Raw genomic sequence first — 24,108 nt, forward strand, 5'->3', positions numbered from 1 at the left:
CTGCAGGTAGGATATATACACACATATAAAATTGCAACTGTTACAGAACATATTGCTAAAAAGTTTATGTGGCTCCAACAGTACTTCTAGCAAATTAGCCAATGCTGCATATTTTTTAATATTATGATTGTATGATGACAGTAAATTAAATATTTACCACTTAGGTTTTTATGATGACAGTGTCTTAAATGTTCACCACACTTATAGTACCTAGCAGGTTCTGCACAATTGGGAATCTATAGATATGGACATTGAATCTAATGGTTTTTTTTTTATAGAATATACCTAAATGAGGATTAATTTATTTCATGTATTTACTACAACTTGACATGACTATTTTGAAGCATATGTTTCTTCCCACATTTGATCACTTCTGCTAATCTCATTTATGGCACATGGCTGTTCATGGAATATTTATCTTTGTGACCTACAAATTCTCATGAGAAGTTGCTTTACAAGTATCACTGCTATATGCTAGAGTCTACCAACTAGATAAATGACCAGTTTGATCTGGATTTTCATGGATCTCATCATCTTGCAAGTAAAGTGTTCTTTACTATATACTACGATACATTGCATTGAAGAAATTGTACAACTGATCTATAACCTATGAATCATTCTGGTGGTAAATCATTGCTTTTCAAATTATATTTCTGATGAGATCAAAAGACAAAGAGGATATTAGCTCAATTAAAACATCTTAAATGCTGTTTTTCAAGGCTTAGAACACTTGCACTAATATTGGAGTAGGGGAAAGAGTCATGGGAAAATTTGCAAGATAAATTAAATGACTTTGGCATAGAGATTCTGTATTACATAATGCTCTGTGAGTTCAAGGCCAGCCTGGTCTCCAAAGCAAGTTCTAGAAAAGGCATACAGAGAAACCCTGTCTCAACAAACCAAAAAAAAAAAAAAAAAAAAAAGGCTAACAAGAATCTATATCTCTATATCTCTATCTCTACCCATCCATCTATCTATCTATCTATCTATCTATCTATCTATCTATCTATCTATCATCTATCTATCTATCTATCTATCTTATCTATTCTATCTATCTATCATCTATCTATCTATATGGTTATGTAATTATTAATAGCCATTAGTGTCAGAAAACTCTGTCACCAGCCAAACTCCCTGAAAATCCTGAAAGGATATAGCTTTTGGGGGTCATACTCACTTTGCTGTATGCTTTATGAAGATATACATCCTTTTAATATCCTATGCTTTTTTAAGTCATCCCTCACCCACTAAGTCCTCTAAGGAACTCCAATAAGCTCACTGGTTCACAAAGCAAGGCTTTAATGGGGTTATGTCTCTTGTCTGTTATATATGATCTATCTGGAATGAAAAGACATTTATTCGTGTCTCTCCAGGAAAAAAAACAAAAAAACAAAAAAACAACAAAAAAAAAATAAACCAATAGAAATGAAGAAGCCATTACTTTGAAAAGAAGACAAGTATCATGCATTAATTTATATGTCAAGAACGTTTCATTGGAATAAGAAAGGATAGTGGAGGGTGAAATACAAAATACATTTGTATATGAATTACATTGCCACAGGATAAATATTAGAAAAATAAAACTAAAAAGAAAAAGTACATTTGAACTGAGTCATGTTCCAGTAATGGAAAAGGCACCATCAATTAAATGCCATGTTAGAAAAATACTGTTATAAATACACCTCTTCCCTATACCTGTCCACCAATTAGAAGAGAAAGAAACTTTGTTTTCAGTTCAATTAGCATTGAGCCTACAGTTTGATTACCATTGTAAGTGTCTGGCAAGGGACTGGAAACAATGAATTAGAACTGTGAGATTTCCAGAAAGATATAAACTGGTAATATGTTTTCATGATAAATACCCAGTCTTCAAGTAAGAGGACTTGACAATACTATTTGCTACATATGGTTCTTTCTAAATTTACTTGGTAATTAGTGGACATCTGTGTTAGCTAATTGGTTTCTCTTAGAACTTAAACTGCTCATATCTTTATATCAGCAAATAGTTTTTAATGAGGACTCACAATTACTTTAGTTCTGAACCTAGCCTCAAAGTAATATTATTTTTCAGATATTCCAAGGACACAGAGAATGGTATTCTGTGACTATTATGAACTCTAGGCTTTTATTTCACTTTTGAAATACAGATACACATTTCAATGAAACAGAAAAAATAATTCCAAGTTTTTAAAATCAATGTTGTAAGAAAAGAAAGGGAGAAGGAAAACCCTTCTTTCATTTTTAACAAGGGAAGTTAATATGTATATTTATTTAGAGTCCTTTCTATTTCTTGATGGCTACTCTATTTTTTGTTGATAAAAATGTATACATTTCAAGGATTTTCTTCCCTATTCTTGAGTCAGTATTATAGTCCTCACTGTTCTGTGCATTTTGAAATAAAGCATATTTAGTATATGATATACTACTTCAGCTTTTCTAAATTTTCCTGAAACTGTTTAGACTATTACAGGTCTTTATGAATTCACTATTGATTTTTTATACTGATATTTGTGTTTCAATTTTACATATCAGCCATGGATTCCCCTGTCCTCCCCCCTCCCGTACCCATCCCTGCCTTCCCCTGAGTCGACCCCCCATTCCCATGTCCTCCAAGGCAAAGACTCCCCTGGGGATTCAGCTCAACCTGGTAGATTCAATACAGGCAAGTCCAGTCCCCTCCTTCCAGGCTGAGCAGTGTCCCTGCATAGACCCCAGGTTCCAAACAGCCAGTTCATGCACTAAAGACAGGTTTAGGTCCCACTGCCTGGGTGTCTCCCAAACAGTTCAAGCTATTCAATTGTCTCACTTATCCAGAAGGCCTGATCCAGTTGGGGGATCCACAGCTTTTGATTCATAATTCATGTGTTTCCATGTGTTTGGCTATTTGTCCCTGTGCTTTTTCCAATCTTGGTCTCAACAATTCTCGCTCATACAATCCCTCCTCTTTGTCACCAATTGGACTCCTAGAACTCCATCTGGGGCCTGGTCGAGGATCTCTGCATTCACTTCCATCAGTTATTGGATGAGAGTTCCAGCACAACAGTTAGGGTGTTTGGCCAACTGATCACCAGACTAGGTCAGTTCGGGCTTTTTCTTGACCATTGCCAGTAGTCTACAGTGGAGGAATCATTGTGTATTTCTGGGGTCCTCTCTAACATTTTGCTTCTTCCTGTTCTGATGTGGTCTTCATTTATCATGGTCTGTTATTCCTTGTTCTTCCATTCTGTTCTTCATCCAGCTGCTATCTCCTGCTCCCCTAAGCTCTCTTTCCCTTGAATCTTGCCCTTCATTACCCCCACTCACATCCAGGTTGTTCATGTATATCTCATCCATTTCTCTATCATTGGGCAATCCCTCTATCTTTCTTAGGGTCCTGTTTTCTAGGTAACCTCCCTGTTGTTGTGAGTAGCAGTCTAGTCATCTTTGTTTTACATCTAATATCCTCCTATGAGTGAATACATATCATGTTTGTCTTTTTGAGTCTGGGTTACCTCACTCAGGATGATTTTTTCTAGATCCATCCATTTGCCTACAAACCTCATGACATCATGACATCACTATTAAATTTTTAAAATGCTCAACAACTTATTCACAAACTGACTATTTGTATTTCATTGAATTTACATCAAAACCATTATAAATTTGCAAAATTCAGCTAACCCAATAACTTAAGGCACCCAATAATAAAGAGGGCATAGTTTCATTTATCTGTATTAATTTCTTACAATAAGGATTAATTTTCTTCCATGTATCTTCCATACTCCCAGTGATATATTTTTTGAGAGACAAAAGTAAATGACATCTCTGTTCCATTTACATTTGTCTGTTGGTCTTAGGTGGGATTCAATTATCCTGGACTTTGGTGTCTAAGTATTCCTAATTAGTCCATTGTTCTAAAAGTTTCTTGAGTATCTCTAGATCTATAATTGTGTTATCTGTGAATGAAGATAAATTTTCTTCTCTCTATTAATTATGGCATCTCTTAGTTCTTCCTCTCCTTTTCTCACAAGAGCCAGGGGTTAAAGACTAACACAAACAAAACCCTTTCACATGGGCAGAGGTGGCCAGACAGTCACCTTATTCTCATGTATAGTCCTTGTACTGAAAATTCCATAACAGTGAGTATCCCCTTACCAAGGAGGTGCACCTGCTGTAAATATACCCATATCTGCAACAGCATGTTCTTTCCCTCTCTATCTCTTAACATACATATGTTTACCATGTTGTGAACAGATTACTTTAGTCAGTTTCATCATTCTAGATGAAAGTCTCACTAATTCACCCCTTCTAAGGAAGGTCTCATATTTTCTACTTATTTAAACTGAATAAGAGATTTTGGAATCAACAATTTCTATGCTTAATGCAGTGTTTTTATCTCATGTGTGAGAACTAGAAGACATCTCAGAAGTTACTCTCCAAATTTATAAAAGATAAAGGTATGATATTTGCTATTATTTTTATTTCAAGAACAGTTTTCATATATATATATATATATATATATATATATATATATATGTATATATATATATATATATATTACCTTTAATCTAATTAAAATATATATTATAAATTAGCAATTAGTTAAACCCATTTTTACAAAGCATGAAATAAACTCAAAGGGAGAAAATAAACAGTCAATCATCTATAGCCTTACTTTAGGTAATTAGTAGAAACAATCCTTGAGAGACAGTAATTTTTATGAATAATTGTTATTACTGTTGATTGTGGTGGTGCATGATGGTAAAGTATGCTGAAGTGGTGTAACAAAAAGTTCACAGGTTCAAGGGTGGCCTGGACTACAAATTTAAAAGACAATATAGTTGGCTTACCAGGTAAGAGTGTTTGCCATGGAAATCTGAAGAACTTAGTTAGCTTTCTGAACAATAGAGTGGGAAGAATGAGTCCACTCCTGAAAGGTATCCTCTGTGGTGATGTTTTCTTTGTGCTCTCACAAATAAAACTTGCCTGGAGATCAGAATGTGGAGGTAGCCACTAGAGGTCAGGCAGTGGTGGTACACAGCTATCATCTCAGAACTTGGCATCTCCTGCCCTTGATCCCAGTACTTGGGAAGCACATACCTTTAATCTCAGCACTTTTGATCTCATGCCTTCGGACCTATTACTTGGGAGGAGGAAATAAGAAGTGATACAACTGGTCAGAGCAAGGAAGTGTTGAGAGGGTATGAAGACAGGTGATTGGCCCTACTATGCTGAGGATTCAGTAGAGGTAATACATAGCTGTAGTTTGTTCCTTTATCTCTGATATTTCAGCATTTACCCCTATACCTGACTCCAGGTTTTTATTATAAAGACCAATTAGAAATTGTGCTACATCTACTGTTTAACTTGTGTGGTGCAAAATCACAAAAAAGCCAGAGCTGCATGCAGCCTGAGTCACTACTGACTAAGTTTCTGTTGCAGCCTATCTGCAGCAAACTCCCTAGGCTTTGTGCTCCTAAAACTACAGGAGTTGTATGCTTTCGTATGTTCCCCCATGTAGACAGCTGGCTCTTTAGCTTCTTCTCTCTTGGTAGGCTGTGGGCTGTCCCTGGAACCTCTACTTAGGCTGCTGCCATGCTAGGTAACTCAGGCTTCTATAGTTCTATATAGAACAGTCAGTCTCACACTTCACCATCATCTGAATCCTCATCATCTGCAGATTTAGTGAGTCAATTGGGAATTCCTAAAGAGAGATTAGTTAAAAGAAAGAGTTCTTTCCAACATTAAAAAATGGCAAACACTATTATAAAGGAGAGAATTAGGTCTCTGTATGATAATAAGTTGGGCAGTTTGAAAATGGAGCAATTAAGTGGGAGAATAATTAATTCACATATGATTTACATAATGTCAATTATAATTATGATCTGTTTTATTATTTTTGATTTATCAATAAAAAGCTGCTTAATATGAGTGCCAAAATCAAAGTTTTAGAAAAACTTATCAAAATAGGACATAGAGATATTCAAATCCAGACAGAAATTTAAAAGAGAACCAAACTCAGCATTGCATTATAAGGTTACAGAGAAACAGCCTAAGGTTTTCAAACAGCCAACCTTAATTTATCCAGTAACCTTACAGGAACAGCCAAATGATAAATACCCCAAGGCTATGTAAGAGCTGAATGAACTCCTGTGCAAATTTTAGGTTTGAAAAGATCTAAGGAACTGGTAGTCTCATATGGCATGCACTCATCTTTTGTGAAGCAAATGTTAAACTCATGGTCAACATGTAATAGAATTCTCTCCCAAGACTGAAGATTCTTGGCTACAACAATCTTGGAGTCTTGTCCTCAATGACAATGGAGGACCTAGTGGAAAAATGGGGCTAAGACTTTGAACAGTAAAGTAGGGTTAGAGGTATGGAAATCTCCTAAGACCAACTTCTTGGAGATGGTGATTATGTTAATATAGAAAGGCAATCTGCTGTGGGATGTTCTGTATGTTAAATGTGTTGCTCTGGTTAATAAATAAAACACTGATTGGCCAGTAGCCAGGCTGGAAGTATAGGTGGGACAAGGAGAGAGAATTCTGCAAAGTGGAAAGCTGAGTTGGAGAGATGCTACCAGCCACAGTGGCCATGACAAGCAACAAGTAAAGATACCAGTAAGCCATGAGCCATGTGGCAATTTATAGACTAATAGAAATGGGTTAATTTAATATATAAGAACTAGATAACAAGAAGCCTGCTGCTGCCATACAGTTTATAAGTAATATAAGTCTCTGTGTGTTTACTTGATTGGGTCTGAGCAGCTGCAGGACTGGTGGGTGAGAGAGATTTGTCCTGATCATGGGCCAGGCATGCTGTGGATATTGCTCTGTGTAAATAAAGTTCTGACTGGCCAGTGACCAGGCAGGAAGTATAGGCGGGACAAGAGAGTAGAGAATTCTGGGAAGTAGAAGACTGGAGAGAGACACCGCCAGCCGCCTCCATGAAAAGCAACATGTAAAGACACTGGTAAGCCACAAGCCATGTGGCAAAGTATAGACTAACAGAAATGGGTTAATTTAAGAGAGAAGAAGTAGATAACAAGCAGCCTGCCAAGGCCATACAGTTTCTAAACAATGTAAGTATCTGTGTGCTTTCTTGGTTGGGTCTGAGCCACTGTGGGACTGGCGGGTAAGAGAGATTTGTCCTGACTGGGCCAGGCAGGAAAACTCTAGCTACAAATGGCGCCCAACGTGTTGGCAAGAATTTCCACCTAAAACCTGAGAAAAAAGATTCTAAAACGGAGCTAAAAACAGCTTGCTAATTGTCTCTCTCCAGTTAGCAGCAGCCTGCTGGTTTGAGCTACTGTGGCGGGTTTCTGGCTTGTGTCTCTGACCTGCCCTGTGGCGGGAATGAGGAGTCTACAAGCAGCACTTTGCTCTGCTGCATGATGGATTTAGCCTTTGCCAGTTTAAAAAAAAAAAAAAAAAAAAGATTTCTAGGCTATGCACTGCTTTGATAGAACTACTTCTGATAGTTGATGGTACACATGGCTCCAGACCCAGAGCTGTCGGTAAACTGTACCACCGCCATGTTGGGAAGCAGAGGTGGGCAGAGCCAGCAGCCACAGCAGCGTTTCAGTCTTACAAAGATGGATATTACACAGAGAATCTGGTTTATGTTGTCTTTGGGATTTTTAACTGCAGAAAAAGATTTGATTGTAAAAGCTGTTGAGTTAAACAAGTATGTAAATTTTAAAGGTACCTTGACTTCAAAATTTGGATATAAGGATATGTTGCTTTGGAAAGGAGTCTCTGCTTTTGTTTCCACAGAAAGCCAGAGGCTGTGGATTTGTTCCAGATTAAGATACATCAGGTTTGATCAGCCAAGACCACCTGAAAGGTCTTCAATGACACCATGGCCCAGATGATCCAACATCCAGAATGGTTTCAAGGCAACTGGCTCAGAGGTTTACCCTCACGGACTACTCCATAATCCTAAAATTTTCTTTATGTCCCCATAAGATACAGCGCCCCCCTCCAGCAGGAAGTAGTAAGAGAAACTACGCCCAAATTCCCAGCTGGCTTTGGAGATGGAATTGGCTCACTCCTTCTCTAAACCCAAGCACATTGTTAAAAGAAAAGGTTAAGAGCTTCTTGTGTCCCAAATCAGAAGAGCCCTCTGGTATGGGACAGAGAAAAAACACTATTTTATTTAAAACAGGTTGATTATAAATGCAATCTCTTTCTAAAGATAAAAAGGTGATATGATATAGATATGATAGGATGAAAGGGTAGATTAATGAACTTACTTCTAAAGAGCAACAACTCATTTAAAATGTTTTACATTGGCATAGATTTTAGTCAATTGATACAAACTTAAAGTTAATTTTGTTATACTGTGTGCATATTTCTACTCATGTTTAAGGTATTATGTTTGTATAGCTCATTTAATTTGTAATGGATAATTAAAATAGATTAATAATTACTCATCTATGATAATCATACTCGTAGCCATGTTAGTTAAGTTTTCTAGATATACATAGAGATATTTCAGATAGATAGGTAATCTTCAAATACTTCAAAGACCCACAGAATATGGCATTTAAAATACTTTTAAAATTTAGACTTTCTTGACAGTGAGACATGTCTGCTCCTGGCAGCACCAATTTACTTCAGAGAGGAAGATGGGCATTGAAGACACTTCATATGGAGTTTATCTTCACCTTGGCAAAAATAGCCATTTGGGCAAGAAACTGTTCTTGCCTGGACTGCTCGATCAACTGGACATGTAGGACCTATAGAAAGGTGACCACTGAGCTTTGCTTGACAAAATGGTCCTTCAGGTTCCTGCTTCACAGGGAAACTGCCAGACATTCTACAGGACACTGAGAGAAGGGACCTAGAGACTCTAGCCCTGTGGACTGAAGAGAACTGCGCCAACTTTACAAAGGATCATTAAGTGACTGTCCAGGCTGCCAGCTGTCTCTGTCTACTCTTGCAATACTCCTGAAAACTGCTTACATCCTTCTCCCGGTTCTCAAGTAATATATCCTTCTGAGGTCTTTGATGTGGTTGAAGACTAGATAGTTATAATTTCCTCAGTTATGATAGAAGATAAGTTAGATATAAAACCTTAGACTCACAAATAAAAGATAGATAGGATATCTTCTTTAATATTGTAACTGTAATTCTTGCTTGATAATTGTTTTGTTATATGTAATTGTACTATGTAAAAGTTAAAACCTTCCTTAAAAAAAAAAAGAAAAGGGGAAGTGCTGTGGATATTGCTCTGTGTAAATAAAGTTCTGACTGGCCAGTGACCAGGCAGGAAGTATAGGCGGGACAAGAGAGTAGAGAATTCTGGGAAGTAGAAGACTGGAGAGAGACACCGCCAGCCGCCTCCATGAAAAGCAACATGTAAAGACACTGGTAAGCCACAAGCCATGTGGCAAAGTTTAGACTAACAGAAATAGGTTAATTTAAGAGAGAAGAAGTAGATAACAAGCAGCCTGCCACGGCCATACAGTTTCTAAACAATGTAAGTATCTGTGTGCTTTCTTGGTTGGGTCTGAGCCACTGTGGGACTGGCGGGTAAGAGAGATTTGTCCTGACTGGGCCAGGCAGGAAAACTCTAGCTACACAGGCAGGACCAGGAAAACTCTAGTTACAGCAATCTCTATATCATGAACACACCCTGCCTTTATATGCCCAGGAGGTTTGAATGCTTGGGACAGAATTGAAGAAGTAGGAAAAAAAAATGAGTCATTTACTAAAGTTGTATGGGGCCCAAAAGAAAGCTTCACTTATTTCTTACAAAGATTGTCTTCAGCAGTAACTAGAATGATACCAAATTCAGAAGATACAAAAATAATAGTTGAAGCTCTGGTTTCTGAAAATGCTAATGCACAATCCAAAAGGATAATTAGGCCATTAAAGGCAAGGTAAGCACCCTTAGAGGAATGGATACAAGATACAGTCAATATTTAATCTCATAACCATAAAGATGTTTGACTAGGATAGGTGTTTTCCAGAGTTTTGAAGAAAAATTGATATGTCAAATGTTTTATTTGTGGTAAACAAGGTCACCTAAGAAGGGATTATGAACAGAACTTTAGTAGAAACAATGGTTTCTTCTAACAAGAATCCCAAAAGAATATCCCTCCCTTCTGGAGTATGCAGAAGGTGTGGCAAAGACAGACATTGGACTAAAGAATATAGATCAACAAGGGTTAATTTAGATAACCCTTTGCCATTGGGAAACTTCCTGAGGTACCTCTGGCAGGCTCCATGTCAAATTTATTTCAGTTGTTTCCTGTCATCATGGAGGAAACTCCTTCCCAGAGTAATTAAAGAACCTAATACCAGTTGCAAGAAAACACACTGCTCTGGATGGTAGAATAGCTATAGAAGAAAGAACAAAAAATTCAGGATAAACAATAAGCAAATGTTTTTGCAAACTTTTATAAATGGGTAAATACCAAAATTAAAAATACAAATAAAAAGCACAGGGACAAATAGCCAAACGAATGGAAGCACATGAATTATGAACCAAAGGCTGTGGAGCCCCCAGCTGGATCAGGCCCTCTGGATAAGTGAGACAATTGAATAGCTTGATCTGTTTGGGAGGCTCCCAGGCTGTGGGACCAGGACCTGTCCTTAGTGCATGAGCTGGCTGTTTGGAACCTTGGGCTTACACAGGGACACTTTGCTCAGTCTGGAAGGAGGGGACAGGACCTGCCTGTACTGAATCCACCAGGTTTAAATGAATCCCCAGGGGTGCCTTGATCCTGAAGGACATGGGAATGGAGGAGAGGGACTGGGGGGAAGGTGGGGGTGGGTGCGGGAGGGGGGATGACAGGGGAACCCATGGCTGATGTATAAATTTTAAAACACATAATAATAAAGAACAAAAAAGAGCACTGGTAAAAAAAATATAAATAAATTACACCATCATTGAACGTCTTGTAGACAAAGGTGCAGATCTAACAATAATTGTAACAGAACATTGGCATCTAAATTGACCTCTTCTTTTAGAGATTGGAATGTTACCTTAGGTAAAACATAGTGTGAGATGGGTTGAATGCATAGGACCAGAAGGACAGAGAGGAAAATTAAAGTCATATGTGCCCAAAAGAGCAATGAACTTATGGGGACATGATTTGTTACAGCAATAGAATACCTAGAGTAACATTCCTCCAATTTCAGAAACAAACCATACATTAATGTATATGTTTCAGGAAAAATATTAGAAGGTATAAAGAATAATCTCTGACCATTCAGCATGTACAAGAACAGGGAAAACCAGCTGCTGATTTTTCAAAGGCACCTATAACCCTACCTTTAAATGGTTGAAGAACAAACCTGTATTTATTGAGCAATGGCTGTTAACATCAGAGAAACTGCAGGCCTTATAACAGCTGGTACAGGAGCACCTAAAGACTCAGCAAACTGAATAATCAGCAAGCCTTTGGAATTCTCTTGTATTTATTATTAATGAGAAATCTGAAAATTGGAGAATGGTTTCATATATGAGCTGTTAATAAGGTGATTCAGCCAATGGGCCCTCTATAGTTTGGAATTATTTTGCCTTCTTTCTTATCTAAAGGAGGGCCTTGTATAGTTACTGATTTAAAAGACTTTTTCTTCATTATACCTTTACAAGAAAAAGACAGAAAAAAATTGCCTTCATGATGCCTACTTATAATAATTCCCAGCATGCTAAGGGATGTCAGTGTAAGATTCTCCCAAAGGGAATGTTACATAGCCTGACTCTGTGCCAATAATTTGTAAGTCAGCCATTGGAAATGATACATAAACAATATCCTCAATCTATAGTTTTCCATTACATGGATGATATTTTACTAGCTCATTCAAATTTAAATACTTTAAGGAAAAGATTTGAAGAAGTTAAAAAATTGCCTTGTTGGGGATTACAAATTGTTCCTAAAAATATTAATAGGAGATTCTATTAAGTATTTAGAATGTAAAATAGGCCTACAAAAAATTAGACCCAGAAAGGCGATAATCAGAGTGATTTATTGTGGATTCTTAATGACTTTCAAAGATTACTAGGAGACATTTACAATCTATGGCCTATTATTAGAGTAGAAAATCAAGAAGTCATTATTTTGTTCAAAACCTTAAATGGTGACAAAAACTTAAGTAGTCCAAGAAAAGTATCAGCTTAAGCTGAGAGAAAACTGGCTTTGGTGGAAAAAAAAATTACAAAATGCACATGAAGATCATTTGGTTTCAGAACTTGATTGCATTCTGGTTATTCTAAACTCTAAGCATTTTCCTACAAAAATATTAATGCATAGGGAATTATACATTACATATAATGTGATACCATACAGGTCTGCCAGGCCCTCTAGCACAAGGTACAAAAAGAAATCCAGCAACTATTGGTAGGAAATGTGCTGGAGGCCTCCAAATTTCATTAAAACACACCATGTCAATAGCAAGGGATTGTGAAAGGTTTTTTCATCACTTGTCAACAAGCCAAGGAAATGTCCTACTTGTTCTGTATATAACCAAACTCTTCTACCTCTGTAAAGTAACCAAAAGGATACTTAAGTGAATGAAATCTGGCAGATGGATGTGGTACATTTTGTAGAATTTTAAAAATTAAAATATGTACACCACACCAGTGATACCTATTCAGGCTTTTAATGGGCAACTGCTTTGAGTTCTGAAAGGGCTGATTTTGCTATCACAAATTTGCTAGAAGTAATAATTTTGTTATCACAAATTTGCTAGAAGTAATAGCCATCAAGGGATTACCTGTACAAAGTAAGACTGACAATGCTCCAGCATATATCTCTAGTAAAATAAAAGTTTGTTTTTGTTTGTTTGTTTGTTTTCTTTTGTTTGTTTGTTTGTTTGTTTGTTTTGCTTATTGCAATATAAAGCGAATTATAGGTATCCTACACAATCCTACAGGGCAAGCAGTTATAGAAAGTACAAATTATACTCTAAAGGATATGCTAAATAAACTGAATGGGGTATTAAAGACCCCCAGAAATAGATTATATAATGCTTAATTAACTTTGAATTTTCTAAATGTTAATTATAAAAGAATGACAGCAGCGGAGAGACAGTGGATATTAAAAGAACTATGGAATTAATTCAGTCTGTATACTTAAAAGATATACTGACCTCAGAATGGAAACCAGGATATTGTTACATTGGGGAAGAGACATTCTTCTCTGGAGAAGAAGAGCAATGGATACCATTAAAATTGATAAAGGCTCAATCTGAACAAGCTATACCTCTTAATTAGAAGAGATGATGCTTCATCAACCAGCATGACCGTTCAATTTAAATTAATGTATACCACTAACAAATGCTTTTTACTTAATCAGATGTAACTTGCCAAAAGGGAACTTCCCAAAGTTAGAGTTGGGGAACTGTTTTGTTTTTGTCTTTTCAAGAGAATAAAGGCTACTGGGTTTATATTTAGAAAGTGCTCTCTGGTGCCAATGTGTTCAAGAATACTTCCTACTTTCTCTTCTATCAGATTCAGAGTAACTGGATTAATGTTGAGGTCTTTGATCCACTTGGACTTAAGTTTTGTGCACAGTGACAGATATGGATCTATTTGCAGCCTTGTACACATTGACATCCAGTTATGCCAGCACCATTTGTTGAAGATGCTTTTTTTTCCATTGTACATTTTTGGCTTCTTTGTCAAAATTTATATGTTCATAGGTGTGTAGGTTAATGTCAGGGTCTTCAATTCGATTCCATTGGTCCACATGTCAATTTTTGTGCCAGTACCAAGCTGTTTTTATTGCTGTAGCTCTACAGTGGAGCTTGAGGTCGGGGATCATAATGCCTCCAGAGGTTGTTTTATTGTACAGGATTCTTTTGGCTATCCTGGGTTTTTTGTTTTTCTATATGAAGTTGAATATTATCCTTTCCAGCTCTGTGAAGAATTGTGTTGGTAATTTGATGGGGATTGTGTTGAATCTGTAGATTGCTTTTGGTAAGATCGCCATTTTTACTATGTTAATCCTGCCTATCCATGAGCATGGGAGGTCTTTCCATTTTCTGACATCTTCTTCAATTTCTTTTTTCAGGGACTTAAAGTTCTTGTCACAATAGGTCCTTCACATGCTTAGTTAGAGTAACCCCAAGGTATTTTATATCATTTGTGGCTAATGTAAAGGGTGATGTATCTCTGATTTCCTTCTCAGCCTGTTTGTCTATTTTATATAGGAGGGCAATTGATTTTTTTGAGTTGATCTTGTACCCTGCTATGTTGCGGAAGGTTTTTGTTAGCTGTATCAGTTCCTTGGTTGAAATTTTGGGGTCACTAATGTATATTATCATGTCATCTGCAAATAAGGAAAGCTTGACTTCTTCCTTTCCAATTTGTATCCCCTTAATCTTCTTATGTTGTCTTATTGCTCTGGCTAGAACTTCAAGTACTATATTGAATAAGTATGGGGAGAGGAGATAGTCTTGCCTTGTTCCTGGTTTTAGTGGTATTGCTTTGAGTTTCTCTCCATTTACTTTGATGTTGGCTGTTGGCTTGCTGTAAATTGTCTTTATTATGTTTAGGAATGTTCCCTGTATTCTTGACATCTCTAGGACCTTTATCATGAAGAGGTGTTGTATTTTGTCAAATGCCTTTTCTGCATCTAGTGAGATGATCATGTTTTTTTTTTTGAGTTTATATGGTGTATTTATTGACAGACTTTCATATGTTGAACCACTCTTGCATCCCTGGGATGAAGCCTACTTGATCATGGTGGATAATTGTTTTGATGTTTTCTTGGAGTCTGTTTGCCAGTATTTTATTAAGTATTTTTTGCATCAATGTTCATGATCAGTCTGTAGTTCTCTTTCTTTGTTGCATCTTTGTTTGGCTTGGCAGAAAGACACACATGGTATGTACTCACTCATAGGAGGATACTAGATAAAAAACAAAGAAGACTAGACTGCTACTGACAATTCCAGGGAGGCTATCTAGAAAACAGGACCCTAAGAAACACACAGGGATCACCCAACTACAGAGAAATGGATGATATCTACATGAGCAAACTGGATGTGAGGGGGGTAATGAAGGGCAGGGTTAAGGGAAAGAGAGCTTAAGGGGGTGGAGATCCCAGCTGTATCAAGAACAGAGAGGGGGAACATGGAAAAAGAGACCATGATTAATGAAGACCACATGAGAATAGGAAGAAGCAAAGTGCTAGAGAGGTCCCCAGAAATCCACAAAGATAGCTCCACCATAAGCTACTGGCAATGGTCCAGAGAAAGCCTGAACTGATCTACTCTGGTGATTGGATGGCCAAACACCCTAACTGTCATGATAGAAATCTCATCCAATGACTGATGGAAGCAGATGCCAGGCCCCAGATGGAGCTCCAGGAGTCCAATTGGTGAGAAAGAGAAGGGATTGTATGAGCGAGAATTGTTGAGACCATGATTGGAAAAAGCCCAGGGACAAATAGCCAAACTAGTGGAAACACATGAACTATGAACCAATAGCTAAGGAGCCCCCAAATGGATCAGGCCTTCTGGAAGAACAAGACAGTTGAATAACTTGAATGGTTTGGGAGGCCCCCAAGCAATGCAACTGGGACCTGTCCTATGCAGGGATACTTTGCTCAGCCTGGGTGAAGGGAGGAGGGGACTAGACCTGTCTCAATTGAATCTTCCAGGCTGAGGTGAATCCCCAGGGTTGTATTTGCCCTGGAGGAGATGGGAATGGAGGGGTGTGCTGGCAGGAGTGTGGGTGGGTGGGGGTGTTGCTGGAGGACAGGGGAATCTGTGACTGATATGTAAAATTAAATTAAATTATAAAACAAATTTTTAAAAATGCAAAAAAAAGAATGCATGCCTGTAGGCAAAAGGCCTTGACTAGAATGGTAGAACCCATACAAAAAAAAACCTACTAATTAACTCAAATTCTGAGAACAAAGTTTATAAAACCTTCTAGTAGAAACACTAATAAAACTAAATTAGGATGGTAGAAAAAGGTCCATATCTTAGTTAAAAGGTACAAACTGATGAGCAATGTATATTCAGTAAGCATAAGGTACTGGTTTCCTGGATAAAATTATTGTTAAAATATTCATTGCTATATTGCAAAGTACATTTTTAATGAGAGAAATCTGTGTATACAGAAGTAGAAATCACTGACTCTATGAAGTGTGTGTGTATGTGTGTGTGTGGCTTGCATACACACATGTGTTCTAGCTCTCAAGGATGTGATAGCTTATATGAGATAAATACAAATAAAAATTTATCATATTGTGAAGCTGCCATATAAGTGATAAAAGTTGAAAGAAGTGCAGTGAGAAAGGTACCAACCTAAGATCTGACTTAACTGGGCTTTGGGGAAGCTTACTTCAGAAAATAGAAGTTCAATTAGAAGTCATGAATCATTTCCAGATATAGTAAAACCAAACAGAGGTATCTATTTTATTGTCAGCCTAATTTATCCTCAAAAGCAGGGAAGAAACAGGGAGACATAGATATTACTGGATTTTTTTTCCAATTAGGAATTTCACTAGGGCAATGTTTCTCAAGATATCTGTTTCAGGACAAGTGGTTGTCACTACCAGAGAATTACCAGAGGTTACTACTGCTTACTGTTTAACCAAAGCTGATCAGTGTAGATGCAAGGTTGTAGAAAAGAAATAACTTTATTATGACATTAATGGATTGAAAATGTCTGGATTATTATCCAGAAAGTCCATATTAATAACCACAAGGAATGATATTTATGACAACTTATTATTGGCTATAGACAGCTGGATATTATACTAAACATTTTTGTTGAAATCTTCCATTCCTTTGACCTATGTTGCTGTATTATCTGAGAGTCACCAGATGTTCTCATCAGAACAGTTATGGGGTATTATGAGTAGGGAGTGTTATGATGGATGTTTATCTTGCTCTGCTGTTTTTTTTTTTTTTTTTTTTTTTTTTTTTTTTAATAAAAGCTACTTGTGTAGATAACACCATAATTATTTAGGTGTGTCTTTCCTTTAGAATTTAGACTGCTGGGAAAAGTGGAGACCAACTTATAAATGATGACTAAATTATTAATCATTTACACCACTAGCATCCAGTGAAATAACTGAGATGCTCCAGATGTTCTGCAAAGTGAAGGAAGTCTCCCATGGAAGAAGAATCATCAACCCAAAAGTCAGTGTTGCTGTGACTGGAACCACTTACTGACATGAATGTAAAGAGCTATGAGGAAGTTATAATGAATTTTACTAGACATACATTTCTTTTTTTTTTTTCAGACATACTTTCTCTATGTTGTTTTGGTGCCTGTCTTGAATCTCACTCTGTAGACAAGGCTGGCCTTGAACTCACAGAGATCTGCCTGCCTCTGCCTGTGGAGTGCTGAGATTACAGGAATGCGCCACCACCACTTGGCTGATATATACTACTTTTAGGAACAGTTCAAAAGAATGTAAATTAATCACTAATTTCATAAATGAGAAGATCTATGGAAGAAACACATTTAATGTGTAGTTTAGAAGTCTTTTCTGGTTCCATTGGTATATATTACTTATTTCATAAATATTTGATTCCATTGACATTTAAGACTGAAAAACATAAAAAAAAAATCCTAGTCACAGGATTCTCTTGGAGACCAAGTATTACATATTCTAGCTAGAATAGTAACCCAAAGAAGACAAAGTTAGTTGTATGGAATTTAGGTCTCAGGTACATGTAGTAAGAAAGAGTCAATCACAGAAGCCTTATAACAAAGTAAGGAGATTAGGATCAAGGCTGAATGTTTTAGAAATCTTCACAAACTTACTCAGTGAAGTAATATAACTTATCATATCTTTAGAAGGATCTTTTATTGCAACACATGAAAGTTCTGTGATAGGGCTTAAGTGGAGTTGGAGAAAACTAGAAAAATGTCATAAAGGTAAAAATGAAGACTTTTCTGTGTAGTATAAAGAAAAGACGTTTCTATAATCTGTCTATCTATCTATCTATCTATCATCTACCTATTTTTCATCTATCTATCTGTCATCTATCTATCATCTATTTGTCTATCTCTCTATTTATTTATATATCTATGTATCTAGCTATCATCTTTCTGCCATCTATCTATATAGATGCCATTATTTTTAATGCTAACTATGGTTACTATTGTGAATGGAAGAAAGAAAATAGAACTGTGGAAAAAATGATGCATTAGTCGCTTTCCTTTTTAAGGCAACAGGATACCTGAACAAGACTACTTAAGACATAAGAGTTTATCTAGCACTGCAGTTCACAGAGAAGCCTGACATGGCTAGGGATGTAGGACACTAGGAGTCTAAATTTTCTGGTCATGTTTGATTCAGTGAAGATACAGAGAGAAATGAATGTTACCTCCATTATTTTCTTTTCACTCTGTCTGGGACCCCAACCCATGGAATTATGCAACTCATATTTACCATTTATCTTTCTACCTCATTAGTCTAATTGGGAAAATTATCTCACAGGTTTTATCAGGAATTTGTTTCCATGGTTATTCTAAATCTCATGAAACCTACAACAGAGATTATTGATCACAAATGAAAGGCTCTATTTTGACATGATGTAGAACTGCTTGTAATGCAGTCCATAGAACAGTCAGGCAGGCAAGTGTGTACCATATCATATGTAATTCAGAGATTTCTAAGTGTGGAACTATCACATGGCAAAGTATATATTTTGGATATTGTGTAATAAGATTGCTAACTGAGAGTAATAGGATCCTGTATGCTAAGCCCTGTTTGGGCCAGCATTTAGGTTTAAAAAAGGAGTAACTAATGAGGGAAACTTAGAAAAGTGCTAAGTTGGTAGACAATCACAGCAGAGAATATGGAAATCAAGATAATAAAATGTAGGAGTTCAAAAGGAGGACTATAGCCGTGGGGTTTGCTTAGCCAATACTGGCAAGTGAAGAAGCAGTGAAGTAGGGTTTGTTCTTTATAAGACTGGTTATTATGGATACATAGAGATTAGATGAGCCAGTATGGATTGAACAGATTAAACTAATAAAAATCAACAAATGTAAAGAATATTAGGACTTGCTATAAAGTACTACAAGAAAATGGAGTAGAGTATGGAATCCATTTAAAAACAGGGAGAAATTTTGTAATAGTAAAAATGTATGGTATGAGTTGAATTGTTGATATTGTTGATATTTCCCACCTTTCTTCTTCCCTCCTTCCCCACTCATTTCCATCTAATTTCCTTCCTCCATATCTCATACGTCCCCTTTCTCCCTCTTTTCACATGGAGAGGGATATAGATATGAACAAAGACCTGGATGCATACAAAACATTCAACTGACTCTTCGTCTGGCGAGATTTGAAGCAGAAAGTTACTAGAAGCTTCCCCTGTGCCGTGAGTGATGAGATGAAAAGAACTGAGATATTGAGCTAGGAAAGTAGGCAGTGGCTGAATTAGATGAAATTATGAGTAACATGAATACCTAGGCTACAGATGCAGTTAGGTGATTGACGGAAAAAAGTATGTGATGGGAATGGAACAAGCTATTTGATACATTGAATGGATCGCATATACATGTTAATCACATATATAAGTTCAATTTATTCCTGAGAGTCTCCCCAGCACCCTGCCTCTTCCTATTCCCATGATGTCCTTATCTATCATTGTATGTTCCTCCCTGCCCTCCCACACTGTCCCTCTTCCAGCTTGACCCTCCCATTTCCCTATGTTCTCATCCCCCATTCCTCACCCTCTCTGCCAACCCCCATCCAGTCCTCTCATATAGATCCCAACAACTTCTCCTTCATAGGATCATCCATGTGTCCCTCCTAGGGTCTTTTCCTATTAGCTAGCCTCTCTAGTGTTGTGGGTGGCAGTCTGGTCATCCATGTGAAGCACATGAACTGTGGACTGGGGGCTGTGGGACTGGACTAGGCCCTCTGGATACAGAAGATGGTTGTTTGGTTCAAACTGTTTGGGGGACACCTAGGGAGGGGGATCAGGATCTGTCTCTGGTCTGTGGGCAGGCTTCTGGAATCCAGTGCCTATGGTGTGGCACTTTGCACAGCCTTAGTGCACTGGGAAGGGGCTTGGACCTGCCTACGCTCAGTGTGCTGGGCTCTGCTGACTCCCCATGGGAGACCTTGATTTGGGGGATGTGGGGATGTGGGTGGCTTGGGAAAGAGGGGAGAGGGGAAGGAGGGAGGAGGGAGCATCTCTGGATAGCATGTGGAGTAGAAAATTTCTTAATAAAGAAAAATAAAAAAAATAAGTTCACTTGATCAGGAATGATCACAGATATGAGAGAAGGCAATGTGGCATTCAAAAAGTTATAGAAGTAATGAAGTGATTACTAGTGAAATGTAAAGTGTACAGGTAACAAATACAATCTCATATCAGTAGTTTCAGAAATGCATGTATTTGAGATTAGTATAAGGGAAACATTTATGAACTATATGTTCAATTATTTAATGTTTTTGAGTACTTTGTATTTAGTGTAGCTTTAAAATTCTCAATTGCATATTCTATTATAAATTTACATTGCACAAATAATGACAAAATTAACTAAGAAATTTACAAAAGAGAATAAGATATTTAAGTTTTTAATAAATAAATTTAAATTGAATTCATACTATTTTATAAGAATATAATATTCTTATCATGAAATGAATGCTTTCCTTATTATTGGTGCAATAAACTGGCAGTTTTCTCCTCTTCTTTTGCTTTTTGGGTTTTTTTTTTTTTTTGGTTTTTTTGTTTAATGAGTTGGATTTTCTCAAATTGTTCTAGAAACAAATTTGTGAAACTAAATCTTATGTATCATAGTAATTGAGTTTAGGTGAGGAAATAGCAACAAGGACCATTTTGGATAAATTAAATGACATTAGATATTTGAAAGCAATAATCATGCCTCATATGAAGGAAATCTTTCACGGCATATATTATGGACTCAGAAAATGACACTGTTCTTTCCTTTAACAAATATGAAGAAAAATATCCTGTCAGAAAGAATACTTTAGGCTATCTGAGCAAATTGACTTGTGGCATCTTAAAGGAAACCAATTCTAATTTAATTAATCATACAATGCAAAAGCTGTGTACATAGAAATAATATTTAAACAAGGGATCGTAACAATTTAAAAATGCATCATTTCCATTTTGTGTTGTTTATAAAAATAATTGTGCAGTATTTTGTGTGTGTGTGTTTGTGTCTACACATATTTGTATATACATAAAGTCTTTGGGAAAGTAATTTAATATAAATAAGTCTGCAATTTTAGTCTAGTAACAGAAGTGCTACTATGTTGCTTTTTTTCAGTAAAGGAGGTTTACTTTGCACAGTGGTTACATTTTAATTTCAACATTAAAACACTGGCTAATCTTAAACCAAGTATTTATCAATCATGGAAAAACTTTGATCTGTAATGTCTCATCTCTCTCTCTGAAACCTTTATCTCAAATGTACAAAAGTCTGTAATTACCATATTTGTTCAATGTTTCTCTATTTTAACATTTTGATTGACCTTGAAGAAACTGACATGATATTCCACCAGCACTAGTAATTAGAGCACTATTATGCCTTTTATTTAACTCAGGAGATATTTAGACTTTGATCAATGAACTCATTACACTTATTGATTGATAATTATAATGCATTACTTGCCAACTTCTCTGCCTCCCTCATTAATTGGCCTGCTGTACTCTAGAAATATTGTAGGTACATATTTGACATGCATTACATCTGATGTTTCACTGTGCTTTTACACTCAACTGGTGCTTAATTCTCTTCCTTCACAAAATTCTGTTTATATTTACTGTAGTTTATTGATCTCTCTAATATGGGTACAAGCAGCCAACCCCATTTTTGCTTCTACTACCTGCATTCTCTGTGTTCTTTAAAATCCAAATTCTTAGAATACTATGAAAGTGTTTTCAATTAAGTTGCAATCATTAAAGTGATGTTATGTTTTCCATAAAGACTGATACTTAATATGGAAAAAAACCTTCATACCTGTTCAATCAATAATATGTCCAGATAGAAGTTGTACATATTCTAAGAAATATTATTTAAAATCAACAGAAATATACAAATAAATACATTTACTCTAATAACATAGGTTTTATTTAATTCTCAGAATCTTTCTGGCCAAAAATAATCACACAAGTTATTCTGTTTCTGAAAGGAATGTGTTATACATAAAATGAATTGCATCCAAAGACAATTTATCCAGAAAAATATTACAAACATCATTTCACTATTTCAATGAGATATTGTAATCTACTTACATGTCATTACACAAACATAGTGTAAAGTTGTTGCTATTATATTATTGTTATTTTACAAATAATTAAAACATTTTGTTAAAGATACAGTTAGTGATTACTAATCTGGAAGATAAGCTAGCTCTAAATTCTGTAATCTCTCACTTTTCAAGTATACATGCAGACTTACAATTTTAAGTATTGCTTTTCCATAATTTTCCAAGAAACTAAAACATAGAAGAGACTATCATTTTAGCTTAGGATAAATTATACATTTTAATAAACAAAGTTGTAATTTTTATTAGTATTCTACTTCTTAACATAATGATATCCTTATTTACCTCATATATGACTTGACTTCTCCTGTGTCCATTTCTATGGCCAGCAAACCACAGTAGAATTTCTTTCTTTAAACATTTTATAAAAAAATAAAAAAAAAACATAATACTGACACAGAAAATAAAGATTTGTCATACACACACACACACACACACACACACACACACACACACTACCAGTAGCCATCAAATGGTGAGAAACTCTGTATTTCGTTTTTAATGTTCCAACATGAAATTGAGATTTCTTATTGGATCTAAAAATTAACTATAACTGTATCACTTAATATCCAAACCTAAGCTTATACCTAATTGATTGACAGTCAAAGGTTATAAGAATAATTCAATCATTCTTACTTGTTTAAGATTTTTTATAAGGTATAATATATAGTGGATTTATAAACCAGTGTTCTGTAGATGCACTGAAAGGATGCCCATTCTGAAGTTCATCTTCCAGTCAAGTGCCCTGACAAAGATTGCAGAATCTTCTTATGTCATTAAAGCTGTGTGTTTGTTCCTTTGATTCTTAGAGGGGTGAGATAAAGTATCTCACTCCAAATATGGGATGGTTTATTCATTCATGTTTTTTATGACAGCTTTGTTGTATAATAATAAAACTTTAAATTTTTTTCATTAAGTGAATGTTTTTATATAGTAAACATATATCTAGCTTTCTTAATACATTTTGTGTTGCAATAAAATTTAATGAAATATTTTTATAGTAGTATTGGTGCTTGGATGGTTTATATTTACACATAGTTAATCTTTTTTTCTCTTCTTCATATCCTACTTATTTCCATTGTAAATAAAACTTAATTGACTCATTCTTACAGTATTGTAATCTTTGGCTTTAATTTAACAATGTAGCATGTTTTTATTAACCGTACACAGTAAACATATTGTTTGTACAAACTCTCTTAATATTTTTGACCTACTTTGGGATAGATTTGTATTCAGCTTTCCAATAAATTTGAGTACTTTTATTCTTCTTTCTATTCCATTAAAAGAAGTCTTCATTTGGAGAAAAGTCTTAATGTAGCAAGCTATTTGATGCACAAATCTGAGAAACCTGAGTTCAAATTTCATATCCTACCATCAAAGAAGGGAACCAATACTGAGGCCTTCCCTTTGACATTTGCAAACACACACAAATAAAAAAAATGAAAAGGAATATTTATTAAGATACACTGATTAATGTTTTAATTTATCTCAATTTTAGAAATAACTGGAATTGTTCTTTTATTTAGAAACATATATATAATAATAACATTGCCATGCACTGATATACATGTCATAATTATTTTTACTTTGTCTGAAAGACTTACCTTGGTTTACTTTTTGCCTCTTTCTGAAATTTCTTTGTGGACGTTGAGCATTGATTTTGAGTCATGATTTTTCACCAGAATGTCTTATTCATCTGTAGTATGAATTTTAATTGGTCTTAATAATAAAAACCTAGTGTTAAATATCAGGGTGAAAGCTGAAAGGTCAGAGAAGTAGAGCACCCAGCCACTAGACAGACTTCTTCTCTCTAATGAATCATCAGACTGAAGGGACACAGCTCCTGTCTCCACCCCACCTTATTATTTCTTCTCTTGGCCCAGCCATATCACTTC

The sequence above is a fragment of the Onychomys torridus genome, chromosome 11 (genome assembly GCF_903995425.1).
Source record: "Onychomys torridus chromosome 11, mOncTor1.1, whole genome shotgun sequence".
NCBI lineage: Eukaryota > Metazoa > Chordata > Mammalia > Rodentia > Cricetidae > Onychomys > Onychomys torridus.